Source organism: Callithrix jacchus, chromosome 10 (assembly GCF_049354715.1).
Source record: "Callithrix jacchus isolate 240 chromosome 10, calJac240_pri, whole genome shotgun sequence".
NCBI classification, from domain to species: domain Eukaryota; kingdom Metazoa; phylum Chordata; class Mammalia; order Primates; family Cebidae; genus Callithrix; species Callithrix jacchus.
This window is the reverse complement of record NC_133511.1, coordinates 18,364,329-18,389,863: the sequence shown is the minus strand read 5'-3', so window position 1 is coordinate 18,389,863 and position 25,535 is coordinate 18,364,329. Positions and strand designations below refer to the sequence as shown.

The 25,535-nt window shown below is 44.2% G+C and overlaps 1 protein-coding gene and 2 non-coding genes across 7 annotated transcripts in view; all 3 read left to right on the top strand.

Annotated features, from left to right (window-relative positions):
• Window positions 1-6,481, top strand: part of DDX6 (DEAD-box helicase 6) — a 52,188-nt gene extending 45,707 nt beyond the window's left edge. For all 5 annotated transcript variants that reach the window (XM_078339657.1, XM_017977594.4, XM_002754495.6 and 2 more), the window contains exon 14: window positions 2,175-6,481. The gene's annotated coding sequence lies outside the window, so the exon portion shown is untranslated. The remainder of the gene's footprint in view (window positions 1-2,174) is intronic.
• An 11,273-nt stretch (window positions 6,482-17,754) lies between these two features.
• On the top strand, window positions 17,755-17,893 carry LOC118145995 (small nucleolar RNA SNORA67). The gene has a single exon (XR_004731465.1). It is a non-coding gene; the product is annotated as a small nucleolar RNA SNORA67 (small nucleolar RNA).
• Window positions 17,894-20,746: 2,853 nt separating this feature from the next.
• Window positions 20,747-20,849, top strand: LOC118145930 (U6 spliceosomal RNA). Its single transcript, XR_004731414.3, has one exon. It is a non-coding gene; the product is annotated as a U6 spliceosomal RNA (small nuclear RNA).
• Window positions 20,850-25,535: the final 4,686 nt, after the last annotated feature.

The following is a 25,535-nucleotide window of genomic DNA, read 5'->3' as shown; positions in this document are numbered from 1 at the left end:
TGACAGCCTCAGCCTCCCAAAGTGTTGGGATTACAGGCAGAGCCACCTCACCCAGCCTACTCTTGATTTCTAATAAGTATATTAATAACTCTGGTAAAATTATCCATAGTACCTTACTACCAAGTATTTAATGAGATTCCAAGGATGCTATCTTCTTAAAAATATCCACTCTATCCGGGCACAGTGGCTCATGCCTCTAATCCCAGCACTTTGGGAAGCCAGGTGGGCAGATCACCTGAGGTCAGGAGTTCGAGACCAGCCTGGCAAACATGGTGAAACCTGTTTCTACTAAAAATACAAAAAATTAGCCAGGCATGGTGGTGAGCGTTTGTAATCTCAGCTATTTGGGAGGCTGAGGCAAAAGAATTGCTTGAACCTGGGAGGCAGAGGTTGCAATGAGCCAAGGTTGCAGGGAGCTGAGGTCGAGCTGTTATACTCCAGCGTGGGCAATAAGAATAGAACTTTGTCTAAAAAATAAATAAATAAGCCACTCTGATTTCCTGTACAACCTGTCCTCCATCTTTTCTTTTTTTATTTTTATTAAGATGGAGTCTCACTCTCTTGCCCAGGCTGGTTTCAAACTCCTAGGCCCAAGTAATCTTTCTATCTTGGCATCCCAAATTGCTAGGATTATAGGTGTGAGCCACCATGCCCAGCCTCTATCATCTTTTGATGGCTCTTGGGCCCTAGTTAGAAATGGACAAAATAGGGCTGAACTTTAAGCAATGTAGGTTGTTTCAGTATTGGAAAATTTTATTTGACAAATCATAGTTTGCAAATTAAAGGTGAACAGCTTACCTATTTAAGTTATCTATGTTACTTAAATTTTTTTCTCCCCACCCCCCCCCCCCCCCCCCACTTTTTTTTTGAGAGGGAATTTCAGCTCTTGTTGCCTAGGCGGGAGTGCAGTGGTGCAATCTTGGCTCACTGCCACATCCACCTCCCGGGTTCAAGCAATTCTTCTGCCTCAGCCTTCCCAGTAGCTGGGATTACAGGCAACATGCCACCAAGCACTTTGTATTTTTTTTAGTAGAGACGGGGTTTCACCAGCTAATTTTTGTATTTTTTTAGTAGAGATGGGGTTTTACCATGTTGGCCAGGCTGGTCTCTATCCCTTTACTTTGTGATCCGCCCGCCTAAGCCTCCTAAAGTGCTGGGGTTACAGGCATGAGCCACTGCACCTGGCCTTCTTTTTTTTCTTCTTCAAATAGTTAACAGGGTTTCACCATGTTGGCCAGGCTGGTCTCAAACTCCTGATATCAAGTGATCTGCCTACCTCACTCTCCCAGAGTGCTGAGATTACAGGCAGGAGCCATCTCACCCAATTAATTGATTGTTACTTAAATACTTTTTTTTTTTTTTTTTTTTTTTTTTTTTGGAGACGGAGTTTTTTGCTCTTGTTACCCAGGATGGAGTGCAATGGCGCAATCACGGCTCACCGCAACCTTCGCCTCCTGGGTTCAGGCAGTTCTCCTGCCTCGGCCTCCTGAGTAGCTAGGATTACAGGCACACGCCACCATGTCCAGCTTATGTTTTGTATTTTTAGTAGAGACAGGGTTTCACCATGTTGACCAGGATGGTCTCGATCTCTTGACCTCGTGATCCACCTGCCTCGGCCTCCCAAAGTGCTGGGATTACAGGCGTGAGCCAGCGCGCCTGGCTTAAATACTTTTAAAATTACTTTTCACTTTACCCTGTTTTCCCTAAGCTAAACATCAGACACTTAAGACAAGCATAACAGTAACCAATGTTTGCGAATACTTTGGCAGAGTATTCAGTTTGTATAATGTGAAATTTTTTCCCCCTGATTTAATTGTTATGAGTGAGGGCTGCCTGCTATCAGAACATTGATTGGGGCCTCCAATTTATCTCAGGGATGCCTACCAGAATTTTTTTTTTTTTTTGAGACAGGGTTTTACCATGTTGGCCAGGCTGGTCTTGAACTCCTGACCTCGTGATCCACCCGCCTCAGTCTCCCAAACTGCTGAGATTACAGGTGTGCACCACTGTATCCAGCCCAGAAATTCTTTAATCCTATAACCAGTAGATTATATAATAGGCATAGGGTCAGTAGAAACCACTAGAAAAGAGCATTTGGGATGAGGATTGTGAAAACGTATGTATCCCAGTTGTGTTGCTTTCAAAATGTTAATTTTTATTCCCTTTTTCTATAGGCTTTGACAAACTTACAGAAGGCTCGTTTGGATCTGTGACACATCGTTTTGGGGGGAATGCTCTTCTCTTTGTGGGTTTTTCATCTTTTATTTTGGAACTATGAAGACTTAAAGGAGCTCAGATATTTTTTCTTTTTTTTAACTGGTGAAGAGAAAAAGGCTGAAAAGAAGGAATATACCTTTTTGTTCCACTTGTTTGCACTGTGTGCTGACTGAACATTAGTTGCACTAACTGCTGGTTTTTAAAAAATGTTTTCTGGGGAAAGGGGACAAGGAAGGAAAAGAAAGAAGAGAAGGGGAGAAACCCTAAAAAGAGAAGAATCTTAATGAACACACAAGCTTGTCTATGATTTCAAAGTTCTCCAACAGCTGACTCTCGAGTGCATTTCAACTTCTCCCTGATTACTCATCCGTTTTTTAAGCCTGAAGAGCTTATTACTTATTTGTGCGAAGTGCCTTATGCTATGAGACCATTCAGAATATCATCTTTTAGACAGCCCAAGGAATCAACAATAGTAACTCTTTCTTTCCTTTTTTTCTTTTTCTTTCAGAAAATTTTGTCTTTTCATTTGGTTTCAAGTTGAAGTCTCTTCCCTTTCTACCCAGTACTCAAGCCCAGGGCCAGAAGATGAAACTTAACTAGTAATGTTAAACACCATTTTCTTTTTCTTTATGTGGAGGAGTTGATAATGCAACTGCAGTTCATCCGCACTGTAAATACATGTATTTAAAACAATCCCAAGTAAAAATTTCTTCTGGGCTGAGTAGATAAAACATCATCGCTCCCAAAGGAAAGAGCAGTCTATCATTGCAGGAGCCATATGACAAGCCTTTGTGCTCTATAGCAGACACTAAAGACTGGTTTACACGCGCCTCCAGTAGCAGTATGGCACTTGATGTGTAGACATGTCAGAGCCTTGAGCCTCTTTCCTCTGTGGCAAAGCGTGTCCCATAGAAAATTGGGTGTGTATACTTGTATAAACTTTGTAAATAAGTTTTTTTCTGGGTTCATATATATATATATACATATATATATTTTTTTTTTGGATGAAGGTTGCTGGGATTAAGGGGATTAGAGTGATTATGGGAGCAGCTAAAGATGAGAGGGGCTCAGTTTTACGCAACACTAAATTCTACAAAGTACTTCTTATTGTAGAGAGCAGATTTCTATGGTACCCTGTGTTAGTAAAGGGACCCAGAAATCTGGGGTGTACTGTCTGCTGCCACGCTGTCTCATCTAGTACCTTTGGAGTAGGTTGACCAGAGAGAGCAAGGAAGCTTCAAAACATTGATAATTGAAGGTTGTTTTTTTTTAAGAAGCTCTGATTTTGCTTCTTCCCCCTTTCTAAAAATTTGAGGAATATTTCAAGCTCTGCAAAAGGGGGCAAAGATTAAGCTACCTTGCATTGTGGGAATTCTGTTGGGTGGCAGTGTCGTTGGGCAGTATATATATAAAGCACAGATTTGCATTTCAGAATATTAGCCAGTACCAGCTTTGGTAATGTTAGCAGTTCTGGAACTTAATTTTCTGTGGATCATTTCCTGTAGTATGTAAATGTGTTGCCTTCTGCCCACCTTGATACATAAACTTTTGCAGAAATGGGCAACCTAAGAGCTGTTAACTTTCATGCTACAGAAAGCTGCTTGCCATTATCTTGCGTTGTGACAAGAATTGTTTTCTGTCATTTTGCACTGTAAATTGCTGGCAATGCTTTACAGTCAATAGTGTTGCTTTAAATTGTGCCCCTCCCAACATGCTTGATGTTTGGCCTGATCTCCAGGCAAAAGGAGTGAGATAAATCAAAACCAGTGAACTTTTTTTTTTTAATGTTTTTAATTCCCTTTTAACCCAGTGTACTAGGTCAATCAGGAGGCATCGGGAAAGGGGGAAAACAAAAAACAAAAAAAATTGATTTCTATATTTCGTTGTTTTTCAATCCCCTACAATATTACAAATAAGTCCTGCATATACATTAATGTTTTAACTCTTCTGGTCAAAGAAATCAGTTACTTGAAGTTGTTTTTTTGACTCTGCCTACTGCTGAGCAAACTGTTTGTGACTCACCCACAATTACTTGGAGATCAAAATCCTACAGATGCCTCCTGATTGGACAGAGCCCTAATTCCTTAACAACTGTAGCAGGAGCTGCGCGGTACAAACCCAAAAAAGAGCAAGCTTATGTATTTGGAATCCAAGTCTCTCATGTTCTGTCCAGTCAATTTTGGTTACTAAATAGAAACCCTAATTAAGGAAGTAACATTTTTCCAGGGAGGGGTGGGAGAGGGAATTTAAAAGGTGTCAACTTTTCACCAAAAAATTTTGCCCTTGTACCGATGCAGCTCTCTTTCTCCCCCACCTCTTGCGAGATAAGAGGGATCGTTCATATAGAAGAAAAGAGTGTAAATGCAATTCTGTATCTCGCTAGAGACCATGTGGGTGACTAAACAAAAAGTGCAGTCTCCTTCGCCAGCTTTAGACTGCTCTGCCTGGTGCCACATGCCTGTGGGTCCCTCTTAAAGCACAGACTTAAAATTGCAAGTATTACTGAAGTATAGCCTCTAATGAGGAGTGGCACTTAAACTATCTGGGACACCACTATTGGACACAGTCTTGTACAGGCAGCTGTCCAGTTTTGGTGTCGACTCTTGAACAGGGATTGTGAAATGGAAAGATGCTCTAATGACTAGGTTAAAGCCTGGTCTTTCTTTTTTTTTCTTTTTTGGTCCCTCATAATAAGGAGCATTGTTACTATTGGAAGTTGTTTTCGCTTCTTTCCAATGTTGGGTATGTATTTTTTTAAGGTAATGGTAATATTTTCCAGTGGCTCATTTGGATGAGAACTACCCCCTATTTTTAATACTAAAACTACACCACATGGTTTAGCCTTTGGTTGTATAGTTGTGTAATGGGCCATGGACTGTTACACATCTTGCCAACTTTAGGCAAACTGTTTTTCCTTTCCCCATATATTCTGATGGGGGTAGAAACTTTTGCCTTTCCCTTAGGAATGGAATAAGTTTATTCTAAAGTGATCTTTCATGGAAGTAAGGGAGAGGGAAACCTAAATATACCTCTTAAATTATTTCGAGTTGGTCCCAGCAGCATAAAATGGGTTGGCCCCAAAGGGTTGGGGGGTGGGCTTGGTTATCAGTATTTGTTTTCAGAATGAGATGGGAGCATCTTTCCTTTGCCACATGCTTTGTGCTTGATACCATCATGCTTGGTTCAAACAAGACAACACAGCCAAAGCCTTGAGTGTAAGTTTTTGGAATCAAAACATCTCATTCTGATGACTTTTTTTTTTTTTTTAATTTTTTGGGGTTTTTGTTTTGTTTTGTTTTTAATTAGGGTGGGTGGGAGGGTACTTTGCCCCCAAAAGGGAGGGTGTCTGCACTAAGGATTTAGAAACACTTTGGAAGCTCATAACCTCATCAGAAACTGCCTTTAGCCACACTCCTGACCTTGTAGATGAGTAACAAAAAATGAAATAAGTTCTTGGGAATTAAGCCATGTAATTTTAAGTTGCTGTTTTTTCAGTGTTCTAGGGGTCTTTAAATTTGTTACTGTGGAATCATTTTCTTGCCAAATAACTTTATCAAAATTATTGGCCTCATGAGAGCTGAAGTAGTCAGCTTTTTGGTGGACTTCTGTGAGATTGTAGGTGTACTTTTATCTCTAAAGATAGTTTTTTTAAACTCCCAAAGAAAATCTACTCTCCTTTGTGATCTAAAAGCTCATCTTTGGGGTAAAGAGTTAAGTGTCCAAAGGTTGTCACAGTTCATGAGGTCAGAGGGAGCTAGCCTGGCACCTGGACTCTGCCCCTCCACAGCTGACAGGTTCCAACAGAAGTGTATTTAAATTCTCCAGTAGACAGTGCTGGGCAAGGGAGGGGGTAGGGCTGGGTTATTAAGATACAGACAGGCTGCTGTATTTTAACCATTGGTTATGGGGGATGGGGTGCCTGGAGAAAACAAAGTCACTGTTCCCTTTTTTGAAACAAAGGAAAAGAAATTTGGTTTTTTCTCAAGTAAAAATGGTAGAGAATTTTAGTGTCCCTAGCCACAAGGGACCAGTTCCACTGAGAAGTGAACAGTGGGAACTCAAAATTTCTGAAACATTGGGGAAAGGGAAAATTGGCTTTCTGTTAATTGGCAGATGTTCCAGTGGGGCTGTGTTTTTGTTGGGATGTGTTATGTTATTTGTACACATATGGATCAGAGTCTGCTGAGTTTATAAGGTTCAAAAAACATGGTAAAATCTTGATTTTTGTTAATTTATCTCAATAAAAGCCCACTGGAACTCCAAATGCGTGTGGTATATCCTTAACAGCAGCTATGTGTGTAGGAATCTGAGCATTTTCCTCAGGTAATTCATAGTGTGAAGCAGCCAGACATTCTCAACACATTCCTGTGAAGCTCACCTGTTACAGATATTGTCCCACCATGCTGTCAGATTTCACAGCCTAAATAGAGAACCAAGATAATGAGTTGGGAAGAGGAGAGATGTGTTCCCTTAATATGTCCCAAGTTCTCAGTAGTATCCTACAATTGTTCTCATTGCTGAACAGACCCCCAAAACTAAGGTATACTACATCTAACAGTATGAATGGAATTTCTATGCTCAGAACTACAAATCACTGATGAAATAAAAGATCTAAGCGGGGAATAAGCAGAGACACCTAAAGCTGAGCACACTAACCTCACTGCCTCTCTTCCCAAACGGGTATAGCTGAGAAAATCCAGTCAGTCCTCTGTATCTGTGTTATCACATCTACACATTCAAACAACTGCAGTTCAAAATGTTAGGCCTACAATGATTGGGTCTGGACTGAGTATGTACAGATTTTTCATTCCCTAAACTGCAGTATGACAAGTATCTACATAGCACTGTACTAGATATGAGGTAATCTAGAGATGACAAAGCATACAAGATGATGTCCATATGCAAACACTACATCACTTTAAAGGGACTTCAGCATCTGAGGGTTTGGGTATTTGCAAGGGAGGGTGGAGTCCTGGAACCAACCCCCATGGATACCAAGGGACTAACAACTACTATGTGCAATACCTAAGTGCTGAAGCTACAAAACAATCTGATAGAAAATAATCAGACCTAGATAAATAGAGGGGCCATGGTTTGTGGACTAGAAGAACAAATCTAAATTTCACCAATTTGGTCTAGAGGGTCAATCCATTTCCAGTCAATCCAATAGGCTTTTTTGTAAATATCCACAAGATCTATACTATAAAATGTAGACTATTTTTAAATGTGGGAAGGCAAATTATAGAATATCCACAATATTCTATAAAATATATGTGGAGTGCTGGGGTGGCACTCATCTGTAGTCCCAGCTACTGAGGACGCTAAGATGGGAGGATCACTGGAGTCCAGGGGGTCCAGGCCAGTCTGGGGCAAGATAGTAAGACCCTGTCTCTAAAAAAGTAATAAAATTGGGGCGCCGTAGTGGCTCAGGCCAGTTGCCCTGGTGCTTGAGGAGGTGAGGCCATTTGTTCAAGGCCAACCTAGGCAAGATAACCAATCATTCATTTAAAAAAAATAAAATTTAATGTGGGAAGGCAAATTATGCCATAACAATTTTGTAATAGAACAAAATTGGAAGAGTCACTACCTGATTTGGACTCACTATAAAGATGCAGTAACGAATGTTGTATTGTTGGAAACAGGATAGACATGTATGTTGATGGAACAATAGAACCCAAAAGTAGACCCAACCAAATATAGTTGATTTTTGACAGTGCAAAGGCAATTCAATGGAGAAAAGATAGTCTTCAATAAGTGATACTGAATATATTGCAGAAGCAATCTTTCATCTATTCCTTGTGCATTCTATAAAAATTAGCTCAAAATGGATCATACAACTGGGCACGGTGGCTCATGCCTGTAATCTCGGCAATTTGGGAGGCTGAGGCAGGCATATCACTTGAGACCAGGAGTTCGAGACTAACCTGGCCAGCATTGCAAAACCCTGTCCCTACTAAAAATACAAAAATCAGCTGGGGGTGGTGGTGAGTGCCTGTAGTCCCACCTACTTGGGAGGCTGAGGCACAAGAATCGCTTGAACCCTGGAGAGGGTGGTTGCCGTGAGCCAAGATCATGCCACTGCACTCCAGCCTGGGCAACAGATTGAGACCCTATCTCAAAAAAAATGAAATGGAACATAGACCTAAAAGTGGAATATAAAACTAAAATTTCTAGAAGAAAAGCAGGGAATTGGCCAGGCGCCGTGGCTCACTCCTGTAATCCCAATACTTTGAGAGGCCGAGATGGGCAGATCACAAGGTCAAGAGATCAAGACCATCCTGGCCAACTTGGTGAAACCCCATCTCTATTAAAAATAAAAAAATTAGCCAGGTGTGGTGGCAGGCGCCTGTAATTCCAGCTACTTGGGAGGCTGAGGCAGGAGAATTGCTTGAACCTGGGAGGTGGAAGTTGCAGTGAGCCGAGATCCTGCACTCCAGCCTGGGCAACAGAGTGAGACTCAATCTCAAAAATAAATAAATAAACGGAATCTGTGACCTGGTTGGGTTTGGCATAAGCTGAACATGCTGTTATGAAGACTGATGAGCAGTTGTTAAAACTCTTATCACTTAAGTGAGATGTGGAGGATATAGAATAAGTAGTAACTTAGAATAATATAAATTAGAATTTAGTTAAATTCAGAAGTTAAGGAGAAAGCTGGGTCCAGTGGCACACACCTGTAGTCCCAGCTATTTGGGAGGTTAAAGCTGGGGGAATCGCTTGAGTCCCTGGAGTTCAAATCCAGGTTGGGCAACATAGTGTCTCTCTCTCTCTCTCTCTCTCCTCTCTCTCTCTCTCTCTCTCTCTCTCTCCCCCTCCGCCCCCCGCCTTTCTCTCTCTGTCTCTCTAAAATAATTGTTAAGGAGGCTTCAAAGATTTAAAGATTTTACATTGGAAAAGTACATTGGCTGGTTGCAGTGGCTCATGTCTGTAATCCCAACACTTTGGGAGGCCAAGGCAGATGGATCACAAGGTCAGGAGCCTGGCCAAGATGATGAAATCTCGTCTCTACTAAACATACAAAAAAATTAGCTGTGCGTGGTGTCAGGAGCCTGTAATCCCCGTATTTTGGGAGGCTGAGGCAGAGAACTGCTTGAACCCAGGAGGCAGAGGTTGCAGTGAGCTGAGATTATGCCACTGCACTCCAGCCTGGACAACAAAGCAAGCAGAGTGAGACTGTGTCTCAAAAAAAAAAAAAAAAAGGCAAATCAGGTAACCTGTCTCCAAATTCAGTTATTTGACTGCACTACCCTGTCTATGAAGTAATGTCTGGGGGCGGGGGGCATGTCTTCAGCCACAGGAGCAAAGAGAATTGGTATGAAAATCACTTAACCGTACTGTACGGTCTGGTCTAAAGTTGGACTTCCTTGTAGACTGTGGGAAAGTATTGGTTCCTACATCGCCGGCTGCCTTTCCACCATCCCATTAATCTAATTAATGGAATACACGGTGTAGCAGGTGCCTATGTCTTCAGGTCTGTTCTCTTAAGCTCACTGTCTCCACAGATTGGCCTATATGAACCACACTAACATTTCCTCTGGTCCCTGGCTTCCATTTGGGTGTGTTTCCCCCAGGAAATCAGAGAGAGGGAAAACAGTAAGTTCCTCTAATTCTCTAATTAGAGTTGGTCTGCCTCTAATTCCCTCCCTGCAAGTCTCTAGCTGCTTTGTCCCTCAACCAAAGATCTCTTACTGAATCTGAATCTACCTGACTCTTTCCTCATTTTCTGGTAACTGTTTCCTCTCCTTGTTAGGTTCTGCTACTAAGCCCTCTTCAAATTATGCTGTTACAAATGCACCATCTGTTTCTTTTTGGGATCCAGACTGATAGAGTAATTGGTACCAGCAGTGGCCCCTGGAGGCAGACTCTTAAAATGAGATTCTGGGATTGGGTTAGTCATACTTGAAGAGCTCAATAACCATTTTTTTTTTTTTTTTGCGACAGAGTCTTGCTCTGTTGCCAGGTGCCAGGCTGGAGTGCAATGGCACAATCTCAGCTCACTGCACCCTCCGCCTCCCAGGTTCAAGCAGTTCTCCTGCCTCAGCCTCCCGAGTAGCTGGGACTACAGGCACGCGCCACCACGCCCAGCTAATTTTTTTTTTTTTTGAGATGGAGTTTCGCTCTTGTTACCCAGGCTGGAGTGCAATGGCGCGATCTCAGCTCACTGCAACCTCCGCCTCCTGGGTTCAGGCAATTCTCCTGCCTCAGTCTCCTGAGTAGCTGGGATTACAGGCACGCACTACCGTGCCCAGCTAATTTTTTGTATTTTTATTAGAGACAGGGTTTCACCATGTTGGCCAGGATGGTCTTAATCTCTTGACCTCATCATCTGCCTGCCTCATCCTCCCAAAGTGCTAGGATTACAGGCGTGAGCCACCATGCCTGGCCCTCAATAACCTCTTTATGGGAGGTAGTGGAGGGGAGGCTGGGAATGGAACATGAGTAATCCATGGCGTACAGTGGGTCACAATTCAAATTCTGACTGGTGGTATCATGGGATGAAGTGAGGTAAAGAGCAAGGCATGGGGAAAGGAAGCTGTGACAATTATTATAGTGACAATGGGCCCTTGAGTGCATACAGAAGAATAAGAGAAAAATTAGGAACACGTAATTAACATTCAAAGAGGAAGAGAAGGCCGGGCACGGTGGCTCACGCCTGTAATCCCAGCACTTTAGGAGGCTGAGGCGGGTGGATCACAACGTCAAGAGATCTAGACCATCCTGGCCAATATGGTGAGACCATGTCTCTACTAAAAATACAAAAATTACTTGGGCGTGGTGATGGGCACCTGTAGTCCCAACTACTCGGGAAGCTGAGGTAGGAGAATCGCTTGAACCCAAAAGGCAGATGTTGCAGTCCGTCAAGATCCTGCCACAAAACTCCAGCCTGGGTGACAGAGCGAGACTCAGTCTCAAAAAAAAAGACTCCTTGGGACCTCCTTGGAAGTTTTGGCGAAAGGCCCTTATGTGTAGATATTTTTGGTGTTAACGAATTGATTCCAGTGTCCCTAGGACTTAAATAGATGGCAGCCTTTGAAAGTTTTACTCGATGTGTATAAACAGAAAAGCTCTAGATCTGATTAACAGAATTCTGACTTGAGCTAGTTCCTTAAAACAGAGCTCCTTAGATCAAAGAGAATCTGGGTCCCCCATCTAGCCTTTCTGAAAAGGGTTTGTGACTGTTTACCAGGGTGACAAGGGAAGAGGAAATAAATAGATGTTTGAGGACTACCGTAAACCCAAAATAATATAGCTCAGAGGAAAGACGATGCTGGTCAAGTGATCCATGGAGTTTTGGCTTGGGTCCATCTCACGGTTGGCCTAGTGGGTCCCCAAACCAAGGTCCACACAGCATAGTAGGAATTGATAGCCTCAGCAACTCACAGAATCCCCAATTTAGTTCCCTGACCCATGGAATAAGCAACGTTATGATAGAAAAGGTTAAATGGAAGCCAGGAGAACTGCCTCCATCAAAGTAGTAAACCAAAAACAATATTGCATTCCCAAAAAGATTGAAGCACTTAGTACCATCAACAAAGACGTAGAAAATGCCAGATTGGTGGTTTCCACCATCGCTCCATTCAACGCACATATTTTGTTTGTTCAGAAGATAAAGGGATCATGAGGAATGACAGTAGATTATCGTAAACTTAATCATGTGGTGACTTCAATGCAATCTGCTGTCCCAGATACTGGGTTTTGTTTGTCTTTTCACTGAAGCAAATCAACATCCCCTGTCACCTGGTGTGTAGCTATTGATGTAGTGAACAAGCTTTCGTTTTTCGTTTTCTTCCAGATCTGATAGTAAACACTGCCAAAAGCTATTTTCTTTTAGATAGCAGGACCAGCAACACAACAACTTCGTCGTCCTGTGTCAGGGCTCTGTTACCCCTCTACCTAGTGTGCAGAGAACTCATCACCTCTAAATTCTGTGGGATATCATGCTCGTCCACTATACCATGGACATGGTGAGCAGCATGTAGCATCTACCCTGGATACTTTAGTAAAACTCAAGCATGCCAGAGGATAGAAAAGAAATCCAACAAAAAGTCATGGACCTACCTCCTCAGTGCAATTTCTGGGGATCCAGTGGGCGGGGTATACTGCAATAATCCCTTTCTAGGTAAAGGACAAATTGCCGCATTGGCCCCTCCTGCCGCTCACCGCTCAGAAAGAGGCACAATGCTTAATAGGCCCCTTTGGATTCTGGAGGCAACAGATACTTTGTTTGGGTGTGTACAGTACTATAACCCATCTGCTGAGAAATCTGAATTGCTGCCATGTTTAGGGTGGCCCATAACAAGAGAAGGCTCTGCAACAGGTCCAGGCTGCATTCCAGGTGGCTCTGCCACTGGGTCTTATAGTCTGGCAAAAAAGTGTCTATGGCTGATAGCAATGTTTGTACAGAGTCTTTGAAGGACTTCTTTAGATGAATGGTAGCACAGATCTTTAGGAATTTAAAGAAAAGCTATGCCATCTTCTACAGGTAACATTGTCTTTTTTTTGTAATATTAAAAAAAAATTTTTTTTAAAGACGGGGTTTCACCATACTGGTCAGGCTGGTCTTGAACTCCCAACCTCAGGTGATCCGCCCACCTTGGCCTCCAAAGTGCTTGGATTAGAGGCATGAGCCACCACGCCTGGCCTTTTTTTCCTTATTTTTATTTATGCATTTTTTTGAGACAGAGTTTCGTTCTTGTTGCCCGGGCTGGAATGCAATGGCGTGATCTCTGCTCACTGCGATCTCTGCCTCCCAGGTTCAAGCAATTCTCCTGTCTCAGCCCCCCGAGTAGCTGGGATTACAGGCATGAGCCACCATGCCCCGCTCATTTTGTATTTTTAGTAGAGATGGCGTTTCACCATGTTGGTCAGGCTGGTCTCAAACTCCCAACCTCAGGTGATGTACCCACCTCGGCCTCTCAAAGTGCTGGGATTACAGGTGTGAGCCATGGTGCCAGGCCTCCTTTTTAAAATATATAATTATTCTTTAACATAGTGACCAGAGCTTGCTATGTTGCTCAGGCTGGTCTCAAACTCCTGGGCTAAAGCAATCCTCCTTCTCGACCTCCCAAAGTGCTGGAATTACAGGCATGGGCCGCTATGCCCATCCTCATTCTGCTTTTGAGGAGCAACTTGGCTGGCTATCAGGCCTTAGCAGAGCCTGGACACTTGACTAAGAGTTACCAAGTTACCGTATAACCAGAGCTGCCCATCATGAACTGCCTGTTGCTTGACCCATCAAGTTATGAGGCAACTTTGGGCTCTGCTGGTCCAGAGGTTGGAGCTCCTAAAGGGGAATACCTCTGTCAGGGAACAAAACAGTAGTTCCATTAAATTGAAAATTGAGACAGCCACATGCCTATTTTGGGCTTTTTATGCTAATAAATCAACAAGCAAAGCACTGTTGTGATGATTGATCCTGATTTGAAAGGTGAAATTGGGTGGGCACGGTGGCTCATGCCTGTAATCCCAGCACTTTGGGAGGCCAAGGCGGACGGATCACCTGAGGTGAGGAGTCCATGACCAGCCTGACCAACACAGAGAAACCCCATCTCTACTGAAAATACAAAATTAGCCAGGTGTGGTGGCACATGCCTGTAATCCCAGCTACTCGCGAGACTGAAGCAGTAGAATTGCTTGAATCTGGGAGTCAGAGGTTGCAGTGAGCCAAGATCACGCCATTGCGCCCCAGCCGAGGCAACAAAAGCAAAACTCTGAAAAAGTAAAAAAGGAAAGAAGGAAAAGAAAAGAAAAGAAAGAAGAGGCTGGGCGCAGTGGCTCACGCCTATAATCCCAGCACTTTGGGAGGCGGAGGTGGGTGGATCACGAGGTCAAGAGATCCAGACCATCCTGGTCAACATGGTGAAACCCCGTCTCTACTAAAAATACCAAAATTAGCTGGACATGGTGGCACACGCCTGTAGTCCCAGCTATTCGGGAGGCTGAGGCAGGAGAATTGCTTGAACCCAGGAGGCGGAGGTTGCAGTGAGCTGAGATCGCGCCATTGCACTCCAGCCTGGGTAACAACAGCGAAACTCCGTCTCAAAAACAAAACGAAAAGAAAGAAGAAATTGAGTCATGACCACACAACAAAAAGGAATGATATGTCTGGAATGCAGGGGATCCCCCGGGGCTACCATAAATGTGATAAATGTTGATGAAAAATGACAGCAACCAGGGTAGGCTGTACTACTAACAGACCTTTCAGGAATGAAGTTTTGAATCTTATCACCAGGCAAGAAATCAGGACTAGCCAAGCTGTTTGCAGGAAGCAAAGGAAATGCAGAATGGGTTATGAAAAAGGCAGTTATAAATATCATTTTATGACCACATGACCAGTTGCAGAAATAAGAATTATTATAGTTATGAGTATTTCTTATTTTATTATAAATCTCATAAGTATATATTAACCAATTCTTTCCTTTTTCTCCCCTCCCATTCTCCTACTATCTAAGATAAGATGTGACCAAGTTTAACCTTGGTCAGGCATAGTGACTCACACCTGTAATCCCAACACTTTGGGAGGCCAGGGTGGGTGCATCACTTGAGGTCAGGAGTTTGAGACCAGCCTGGCCAACATGGCAAAACCCCATCTCTACTAAAAATACAAAAATTAGGCACTTGTGGTGGTATGCACCTGCAGTCACAGCTATTTGGGAGGCTGAGGCAGGAGAATCACTTGAATCCAGGAGGGACATTGCAGTGAGACAAGATCGTGCCACTGCTCTCCAGCCTGGGTGACAGAGCGAGACTCTGTCTCAAAATTAAAAAAACAAAAACATTATCTTAACCTAGAGGCAAATGAGAATCAATAGGTGCAGAAAAAAAGTCTTCTTCTGGAGCTTCCCTCTCCAACTTAAAGCAGAAACTTCTGGGAAATTCCCTTGCCATGGTTTCATGACCATGAAGAGGGAAAGTCACTTGAGCTGGACCTGTATAAATAATCCTTGTCTTCCATTAGTTTCCCCCATACATTTATCTTCCCATAGTTTTCTGCCTGTTCAAGCCTAAAGTCCTTTCTCTTTGTCTTTTTTTCTTTTTCTGTTTTTTTTTTTTTTTTTTTTTTTTTTTTTGAGACAGAATCTCCCTCTATCACCCAGGCTGGAGTGCAGTGACACAGTTGGCTCATTGCAACCTTCACCTCCCAGCTTTTTTTTTTTTCCTTTGAGACAGAATTTCGCTCTTGTTACCCAGGCTGGAGTGTAATGGCGCGATCTCGGCTCACCACAACCTCCGCCTCTTGGGTTCAGGCAATTCTCCTGCCTCAGCCTCCTGAATAGCTGGGGTTACAGGCACGCACCACCATGCCCAGCTAATTTTTTGTATTTTTAGTAGAGACAGGGTTTCACCATGTTGGCCAGGATGGTCTTAATTAATCTCTTGACCTCGTGATCCACCCGCCTGGGCCTCCCAAAGGGCTGGGATTACAGGCTTGAGCCACCGCATCCAGCCCTCCTTTACTTTCTTAATAAACTTGCTCTAACTTTATGGATTCACCTCAAATTCTTTCTGCTCAAGATCCAAGGACCCTCTCTTGGGGTCTGAATTGGGACCCCTTTCTGGTAATAAGATCACTTGAGCCTGGGAGATGGAGGTTGCAGTGAGCCAAGATCATGCCACTACATTCCAGCCTGGGCAACAGAGAAAGATCCTGTGTTTAAAAAAAAAAAAAAAAAAAAGCTGGGTGCAGTGGCTCACTTTGGACAGCTGAGGCAGAAAGATCACTCAGCCTAGGCAACATTGTGAAAACCAGTCTCTATAAAAATTAGCTGGACATGGTGGCGCACAGCTACTGGGGAGGCTGAGGTGGGAGGATCCCTTGAGCCAGGGAGGTCTGAACTACTGTGAGTTGTAATCGTGCCATTGCATTCCAGCCTGGGTGACAGAGTGAGACCTTGCTTCAAAAAAATTTTTTATTACTGGGCGCAGTGTCTCACGCCTATAATCCCAGCACTTTGGGAGGCCTAGGCGGGTGGACCACAAGGTCAAGAGATTGAGACCATCCTGGTCAACACGGTGAAACCCCGTCTCTACTAAAAATACAAAAATTAGCTGGGCATGGTGGCACACACCTGTAGTCCCAGCTACTTGGGAGGCTAAGGCAGGAGAATCGCTCAAACCTAGGAGGTGGTGGTTGTGGTGAGCTGAGACCATGCCACTGCAATCCAGCCTGGGTAGCAACAGCGAAACTCTGTCTCAAAAAAGAAAAAAAAGTTTTTATTAAATCAGATTACTGTTGTTTTCAATTTATAATTTAGAAAAGTTTCTTTGAGCTTCCAACACATTATTGGAAAAGTGCAATTTTAGGGTTGCTGTCAATGTTGGGGAAATCTTGATCAGGTTTCTTTCATATATGAGCTGTAAGATTTGTTTTGTTGTTTTAATTTAAAAAAATTTTTTTAATACAAAGACAGGATCTTGTTATGTTGCCCGGGCTGGTCTTGAATGCCTGGGCTTGAGTGATCCTCCCGTCTCAGCCTCCCAAAGTGCTGGGATTACATGCATGAACTCCATAATATTGAAAGCATCTTCTATAGTTTAACTTCTGGCTCCATACATTTCAAAGATTGGTTCCCTTACATTACCTGTACTTCCAGGGACTGTAAGCCACGTTCATATTTGAAGACTACTTATAACTTGCATTTATACTGTGGTACTGGTTGATAGGCACAGTAGGTGGTAGAGTATTTTTGGAAGCCATTTCTATACCAGAATCATTACGAATTACTAAATTATACACAGCAGTGACTGTGAACTTTACACAAATATCTACATAAAAATATCTTGCCAACCGGACACAGTGGTTCACGCCTGTAATCCCAGCACTTTGGGAGGCTGAGGTAGGCGGATCACTGAGGTTGGGAGTTCAAGACCAGCCTGAACAACATGGAGAAACCCTGTCTCTACTAAAAATGCAAAAAAATTAGCTGGGCTTGGTGGCATGCACCTGTAGTCCCAGCTACTTGGGAGGCTGAGACAGGAGAATCGCTTGAACCCAGGAGGCGGAGATTGCAGTGAGCCAAGATCCTGACACTGCCCTCGGGCCAAGGCAACAGAGAGAAAAAAAAAAAAAGACGAAGAAGAGGTGGAATTTGGCTGGGTGTGGTGACTCATTCTTATAATCTCAGCACTTTGGGAGGCTGAAGCAGGCAGATCACTTGAGATCAGGACTCAAGACCAGCCTGGCTTACATGGCGAAGGCCCATCTTTACCAAAAATACAAAAATTAACCAGGTGTAGTGGTGCATTCCTGTAATCCCAGTTACTCAGAAGGCTGAGGCAGAATTGCTTGAACCTGGGAGGTGGAGGTTGCAGTGAGCTGAGATTTTGCCACTGTACTGCAGCCTCAGTGACAAAGGGCGACTCAGTCTCAATTAAAAAAAAAACAAAAAACAGAAAACCAGGTGTGTGGTGGCTCACACCTGTAATCCCAGCAGTTTGGGAGGCCAAGGTGGGCGGATCACGAGGGACAAGGTTAGGAGTTTGAGACCAGCCTAGATAACATGGTGAAACCCTGTCTCTATTAAAAATACAAAAATTATCCAAGGTGATTCCCTCTGAAGGAGACATCCGCTGCCCCTCTCGGGAAAGTAGCGACTTGGAATACCATCTTGCATGCCTAAGGTCTTTGGGGAACAGAGATGCTTATTTCCTCTGCCTTCCTTAGTTGCCTACGTGGCTTCCTGTGTAGTCCCTTCGGGAAAGATTCTCGTGCACATGCTGAAGAGTTGTCTTTCTTTTTTTTTCTTTCCTTATAAATCCATCAGAAGAGTTGTCTTTCTTGACATAGGCCAGAGGCATTGATGTGCAGTAGGTTTCTTCAGTCATCAGCTATGATCTTCCCACCAACAGGAAAAACTATATCCACGGAATCGGTTGAGGTACAGTTTGGCTGCAAGGGTGTGGCTGTTAATATGGTGACAGAAGACAAGAGGACTCTTCAGGATGTAGAGACCTTTTACAACATCTCCATTGAGGAAATGGCCCTCAATGTTGCTGCCCTTATTTGAGGGGCTATCCTGCCACCTAGCCGCAGCCAGAGTTCAGTCTTGGGGAGGCTGAAGAGCAGCAGGAGGGAGAGGAGCAGCAGGAGTCAAGGGATGGACATCTTGTCATTTTTATTTCTTTGAATAAATGTCACTTTTTGAGGCAAAAACAAACAAACGAAACAAAAATTGGCCAGGCATGGTGGCTCATGCCTGTAATCCCAGCACTTTTGGAGGCCGAGGTAGGCAAATCACCTGAGGTCAGGAGTTCGAGACCAGCCTGGCTAACATGATGAAACCCAATTTCTGATATAAATACAAAATATTAGCTGGGTGTGGTGGTGCGCACCTGTAATCCCAGTTACTCAAGAGGCTGAGGTTGGAGAATCGCTTGAACCCGGGAGGCGGAGGTTGCAGAGAGCCAAGATCGTACCATTATACTCCAGCTTGGGCAACAAGAGCAAAACTCCATCTTAAAAAAAAAAAATCATAAAAACAAAAATTAGCTGGGCATGGTGGTGTGTGCCTATAATCCTAGCTACTCAGGAGGCTGAGGCAGGAGAACTGTTTGAACCTGGGAGGCAGAGGTTGCAGTGAGTTGAGATTTTGCCACTACTCTCTAGCCTAGGCAACAGAGTGAGGCTCCATCTTAGAAAAAAAAAAAGAAGAAGAAGAAGAAGCAGAATTTATTTGCCCTCCCCTTAAATCTGGACCGGGCTTGTGACTCACTTTGACTAGTGGAAGGTGGAAGTGATATTATGCTAGATCCAGGCTTAGGCCTTAGGAGGCCTGGCAGTTTCCATTTTCACCTTCTTGGGAGCCAGCCATTATGGAACCAAGTTCACCTGCTTTACTGGAGAGAGAAAGGACCTGGAAGATGAAAGACAACAAAAGGAGAGAGGGATGCCCAGCCAGCCACCAGCCATCCTGATCCCTTCAGCTGAGGCACTGAATGGGTGAATGAAGCTGGTGGATCTCACAGTCCCAGTTGAGCTACCTCAGCCAACACTGCATAGAACACAGATGAGCCATCCCAGCTGAGCCCTGCCAAACTACAGAATTGTGAACAAATACATGGTGGTGGGTTTTTATTTATTTGTTTCTTCGAAACAGGGTCTTGCTTTGTTGCCCAGGCCAGAGTTTAGTGATGTGATCACAGCTCACTATAGACTTGACCTCTCAGACTCAAGTGATCCTCCTGCCTCAGCCTCCTGAGTAGCTGGGACTACAGGCACACACCACCACATCTGGTTAATTTTATGAATTTTTTTGTAGAGACGGGGTTGTACTGTATTGGCCAGGCTGGTCTTGAACTCCTGCTCTCAAGGAATCCTCCTGCCTCAGCTTCCCAAAATGCTGGGATGGTAGACGCGAGCCACTGTGCCTGGCTGGTGGTAGTTGTTTTAAGTCACTAAGTTTGAAAGTTATTTGTTATGCAGCAACAGGCAACAAAAACACCCTGAGTGGAATTTTGATGAAAATTCCAACCCAGGGGTGGGTGGTTGAATTCTAAGATGAGTTATTTCTTGTCAGCACTTTGAATTTAGAATTCCACTGATTTCTGTCTTCTTTTGCTTGGCAGGTAATCTTTCAGGTTTTTTATTTTTGTTTTTATTTTTTGAGATGGAGTTTCTCTCTGTCGCCCAGGCTACAGTGCAATGGAACAATCTTGGCTCACTGCAATCTTCACCTCCCAGGTTCAAGCCGTTCTCTACTGCCTCAGCCTCCCAAGTAGCTGGGTCCATAGGCATGTGCCACCAGGCCCAGATAATTTTTGTAGTTTTAGTAGAGACAGGGTTTCACCATGTTGGCCAGACTGGTCTCAAACTCTTGACCTCAAGTGATCCACCCACCTTGGCCTCCCAAAGTGCTAGGATTACAGTCCTGAGCCACCATGACTGGCCCCTCAGGTTTTCTTTCTTTTTTCTTTCTTTCTTTCTTTTTTCTTTTGCCAGATAAAATAATTCAAAAGGAAGCTCAGGTTATTTTTTAAATCATCTATTTGTCCTCAGTGTTATTTAGTTTCTCTAAAATGTATTTAACACGATCTTGTTTTTTATTTATTCTGCTCAGGAATTGTTGTGCTGCTATGCCTCCACCTTCTCTTCCTTTCTTTTTAATTAAAAAAAAATTATTTTTTTAAAGACGGGGTTTGACCATGTTGGTCAGGCTGGTCTTGAACTCTGAACCTCAGGTGATCCCTGCCTTGGCCTCCAAAGTGCTTAGATTCAGCCATGAGCCACCATGCCTGGCCCTTCTTTTTAAATTTTTTTTTTTTTTTGTAGAGCTGGTGTCTCACTTTCTTGCCCAGGGTGGTCTTGAACTCCTGGGCTCAAGATCCTCCTGCCTTAGACTCCCAAAGTGTTGACATTATAGGTGTGAGCCACCACTCCTGCACCCCTCCTATTTTCCCTGCAAAATTTTTTAATGCCTATAATGTGCAGCAATATAATACAATTTTTTAAGTGTTGGGGATTAAATAGTGAACAAAAAGAGAGAAAGTCACTGTCCTCATGATAGTGACATTTATTTTACTTACATTGACAGTGCTCACTTTGCAGCTCATATACTAAAATTGGAAGAATACAGAGATTAGCATGGCCCCAGCATAAATATGACGTGCAAATTCACAAACTGTTCCATAATTTTAAAAAATAAAATTAATAATACATTTACATTTTGTTTTATAGAGACAGGGTCTCACTATGCTTCCTAAGCTGGTTTTGAACTTCTGACTTCAAGCGATCCTCCCGCATTAGCCACCGTGCCTGGTCTAAGCTTTACATTTTAGTTGGAGAAAGAGCCTGGGAATGAAGCTAGCATGGAGAAGAGCAAAGCTGAGATTTAAAGGGGGTGGATCCTGAAGCCTGATTGAAAGCGGCATCATTTCCCGCCTGAACTCAACCATACTTATCTTCAGTAACATGAGCAATAACTGCTCCTTGTTAAGACAATTTAAATAGATTTCTGTGTCAATTACAAGTGAAAGGGTATTCATTGTTAGGTGCCCAGCCTCGGCCTGATCTAGATGTTCTTTCTCTGCAATTTTGAATTTGTATCTTCACTTAATTAGCTGATTTGAAAATTAATTAAATTAGGCTAGGCACAGTGGCTCAAGCCTGTAATCCCAGCACTTTGGGAGGTGACATGTGCCTGTAATCCTAGCTTCTTGGGAGGCTGAGGCAGGAGAATCACTTGAACCTGCCAAGTGATTGCAATGAGGTTACAATAAGCCCAGATGACCACACTGTACTCCAGCCTGGGTGACAGAGAGACTCACTCTAAAATTAATTAATTTTTGTTTATATTTGGCCATGTTTCAAGAAAAATTTAATACCACTTGCAAAGACATAAAACAAGATAATGTCATTTAGAAGCATAACTGTGGTTATTAAATCTGCAGAGTCATATCTTTTTTTTTTTGAGACGGAGTTTCGCTCTTGTTACCCAGGCTGGAGTGCAATGGCGCGATCTCGGCTCACTGCAACCTCCGCCTCCTGGGTTCAAGCAGTTCTCCTGCCTCAGCCTCCTGAGTAGCTGGGATTACAGGCACGCGCCACCATGCCCAGCTAATTTTTGTATTTTTAGTAGAGACGGGGTTTCACCATGTTGACCAGGATGGTCTCGATCTCTTGACCCAGCTACTTGGGAGGCTGAAGTAGGAGGATCACTTGAGCCCAGAAGGACAAGGCTGCAGTGTGCTGAGATTGCGCCACTGCACTCCAGCCTGGGCTACAGAGCAAGACTCTGTCTCAAAAAAAAAAGGAATGTTAGCCCTGGCTTATGGGAATGACCTCTCTCACAAGCCTCCCACAAGAGTTCTAGACCAGCCTGACCAACATGGCAAAACCTCATCTCTACCAAAAATACAAAAATTAGCAGGGCATGGAGGCATGTGCCTGTAATCCCAGCTACTCGGGAGGTTGAGGCAGGAGAATCACTTAAACCTGGGATGCGGAGGTTGCAGTGAGCCAAGATTTTGTCACTGTACTCCAGCCTGGGTGATGGAGCAAGACTACGTCTCAAAAAAAAAAAAGACATATGTTGAGACTTTTTCAGACTTAATGAAAGATATGACTCTAGCCGGGCGCAGTGGCTCACACCTATAATCCCAGCACTTTGGGAGGCCTAGGCGGGTGGAACACCTGAGGTCAGGAGTTCGAGACTAGCCTGACCAATATGGTGAACCCCGTCTCTTTAAAAAAAAAAGAATATGATCAACTGCCTTGAGCACAGATCAATGTTGTTCAAAACACCACTGAGGCACTGTGCTTGTTGTGATCATTGCAATCTGCTTGTTTACCCTGGGTAAAATGAGGCTGAGACCTACTGGGCTGCATTCCCTGGAAGTTCGGGAGTGCTGATGTGGACCCATAGTCTCAGCTACTCAGGAGACTGAGGTGAGAGGATAGCTTGAACATGGGAAGTGGAAGTTTTAGTGAGCCGAGATCACACCACTGTACTCCAGCCTAGGTGACAGAGCAAGACTCAGTCTCAAAAAAAAGAAAAAAATATTTGCAAAATGTGTCTAAGAAGAAAGATGGGCTGGGTATATGCCTCTGATCCTGGGGAAATAGAAATGTCCACACCTTCCAGGGGTTATTAAATCTTGCTCTGAGCTTTACTGATCCTCAGAGACCTAAACTACTCACAAGGTTCCCAGTCAGGGTAGGGACATGTGGAGGTCAGGCAATGGATGGAGTCTTGCCTATAGGATTTCTACCACTGGGACTGGAAACACATCTTGTTCATTAAACCACTGGCCAATATATGGTTCCATCTTCCCCACAAGCAAGATATGTGGGTCCAAGAAGCAAGGCCTGGGGATGAGAATTATGCTATTATTCCCAATAACACACTAAAAAGATGTTGCTTCCCATTGTAAGAGTTAAAGAAAGAAGGAAGAAACATGCAAGGCAGCTCAACAGTGAACAACAGATTTATTTCAGAGAAAATAAACCTGAGAGGGGCTTCTGGCCGATTTTGGTCAGGAGCACTTTCTCTTACAGACTAAGAGTATATATTGGTTTTAGGGTGAGGGGGCTTTATAAGCTCAGAATGTTTCTGTGTTGGGGAGAAGTTTATCATGGAAAAGTTGGAATATCTCTAGTCTAAGGGGAGGTTATCTTGGGGCTGATATCTTTCCAGAGGGGACGTTATCTGGGGGCTGGCATGTCTCTGGGCGGTGGGGCGTGTGGTTTGGAATGTTTCTGGTGGGAGATGTTATTTGTGGTTTACGGTCATTAGGCTGACGCCCGTGGATTTAGGCAGCTTTTGATCTAGGTGCACTTTAGAATGGCGGTGCTCGTCCAAGATGGCGATGCTCCTGCTCTATCACCCATCATCTCAGAACCTTGACACTGGTGTTCCTGGGGCCTAGAAAAGAAATGCTGTTACGGGAAACACAGTCATGATTCTGATGAATCGGAAGTTGAAGCCACTCCTGCTCATTTGGGGGTCTGAATGCTGGAGACCAAGAGGCCAAGAGAGGGGCTATGATAGCAGGTAGAGGGTGGATCCCAATCACAGGATGAAACTGGATTGCTGCTGTTGAAAAGGGGTGAGGAAGACAGTGCCTGAAATCAGAGACATCGCTGGAGCACACCTGGTCCAACGGTCCTAGTCAATGGAAAACTGCAGCGACACCTAAATACTATGCAATCATCTGAGTCTGTTTTCCATTGTTATAACAAAACACCTGTCTTAGGCCAACTGCGTAGATTATAAAGGAAAGAGGCTTATTTAGCTCACGGTTCTGGAGGCTGAGAAGTCCAAAATGGATGGCCACATTCGGTGGGGGCCTTGAGCTGCTCCAAGCATGGCAGAAAAGCGGAAGGAGAAACGGGTACCAGGCCAGAGGCAGCCTCACTTTGTAATAGCTGGCGCCTGCAGTGATTAACTGAGTCCCGCAGAAGAACTCACATACTCCTGCACTAATCGCTTCATGAAGGTGGCTCCCTCATGACTCAAACACCCCTTAAATGTCCCAGCCCCTCTCAACACCGTTACACTGGGACCAAGCTTCAAAATGAGTTTTGGTGGGGACAATGTTCAAACGATTGCAGCAGCCGAGGACTCAGCCCCTGCAGGAATGAAGATTTGGGTTACCTCACCAGGAGGAGAACCCTGTCCAAAAAGGTGCCAGAAGAGGGAAGGCGAGCACAGAATGGAAGGTGCCAGAAGAGGGAAGGCGAGCACAGAATGGAAGTTACGATTACCTGCCTAGGATTTGGGGCCAGCTAAGGAGGTGGGGGCTGTAGCAGCTGCATTTCATGAACTTGGGGCTTTTTCTCTTCCCCATCTTAGTCCATTTGGGCTGCTGTAACGGAATACTACAGACTGGATGTAGTATATATCACGGAAATTGATTTCCACAGTCTGGAGGCTGGGAAGCCTCAGATTGAGGGTCAGCAGATGTGGAGTCTCATGAAGGCTTGCTTTTTGGCCCCTAGACACCATCTTGTGGCCTCATATGGCAGAAGGGGCAAGGGATTCCTCTGGTGTCTCTTTTATAAGAACCCTAATCCCACTCATGAAGGTCCCATCCTCGTGCCCTAATCACCTCCCAAAGGCCCCGTCTCACACCATCCCCTTGAGGGTGAGGATTTCAACACAGGAATTTCGAGGAGACGTAAACATTCACTCCATTGGGCAGGCTCTCGGTGGCTCACGCCTGTAATCCCAACACTTTGGGAGGCTGAAGCAGGCAGATCACTTGAGGTCAGGAGTTCAAGACCAGCCTGGCCAACACGGCAAAACCCTGTCTCTGCTAAATACACAAAATATAGCTGGGTGTGGTGGTGTGCATCTGTAACCCCAGATATGTTGGAGGCTGAGGCAGGAGAATCGCTTGAGCCCTGGAGGTGGAGGTTGCAGGAGGAGCAGAGATCATCCCACTGCACTCCAGTCTGGGTGACAAAGCAAGATTCCATCTCAAAAAAAAAAAAATTTCACTGCGTTGCACCCCCTGTTACTCATTACCTTAACTGAGGAACACCTGTGTTTTCAGCTGGGAGTGTGACCGATTGACATTAGCCCACAATGATATGACAGCTGCTGTGACTTACGGATCCCCTGTGTGGAGCAGACAAGCTCTTCACCTGGACAAAAGTCTAGAATGGGTGCTGAGGGGTCAAAGGGCTGGGCTGGGCCATTTCCCTTTTTTTGCCCCTCCACATGCACCCCCTTGCCGTCTCCACCCTGCCCTCTGAGGCTATGTGGTCCACATCCACAGACTCCCGTGGGAGATGGCCAAGGGAGACAGGAGAGGGAGGTCATGGTGTTTATTTCCCTGGCTGGCTGTGTCCCTCCAGGGACAGCGACGTCTTCTCTTCC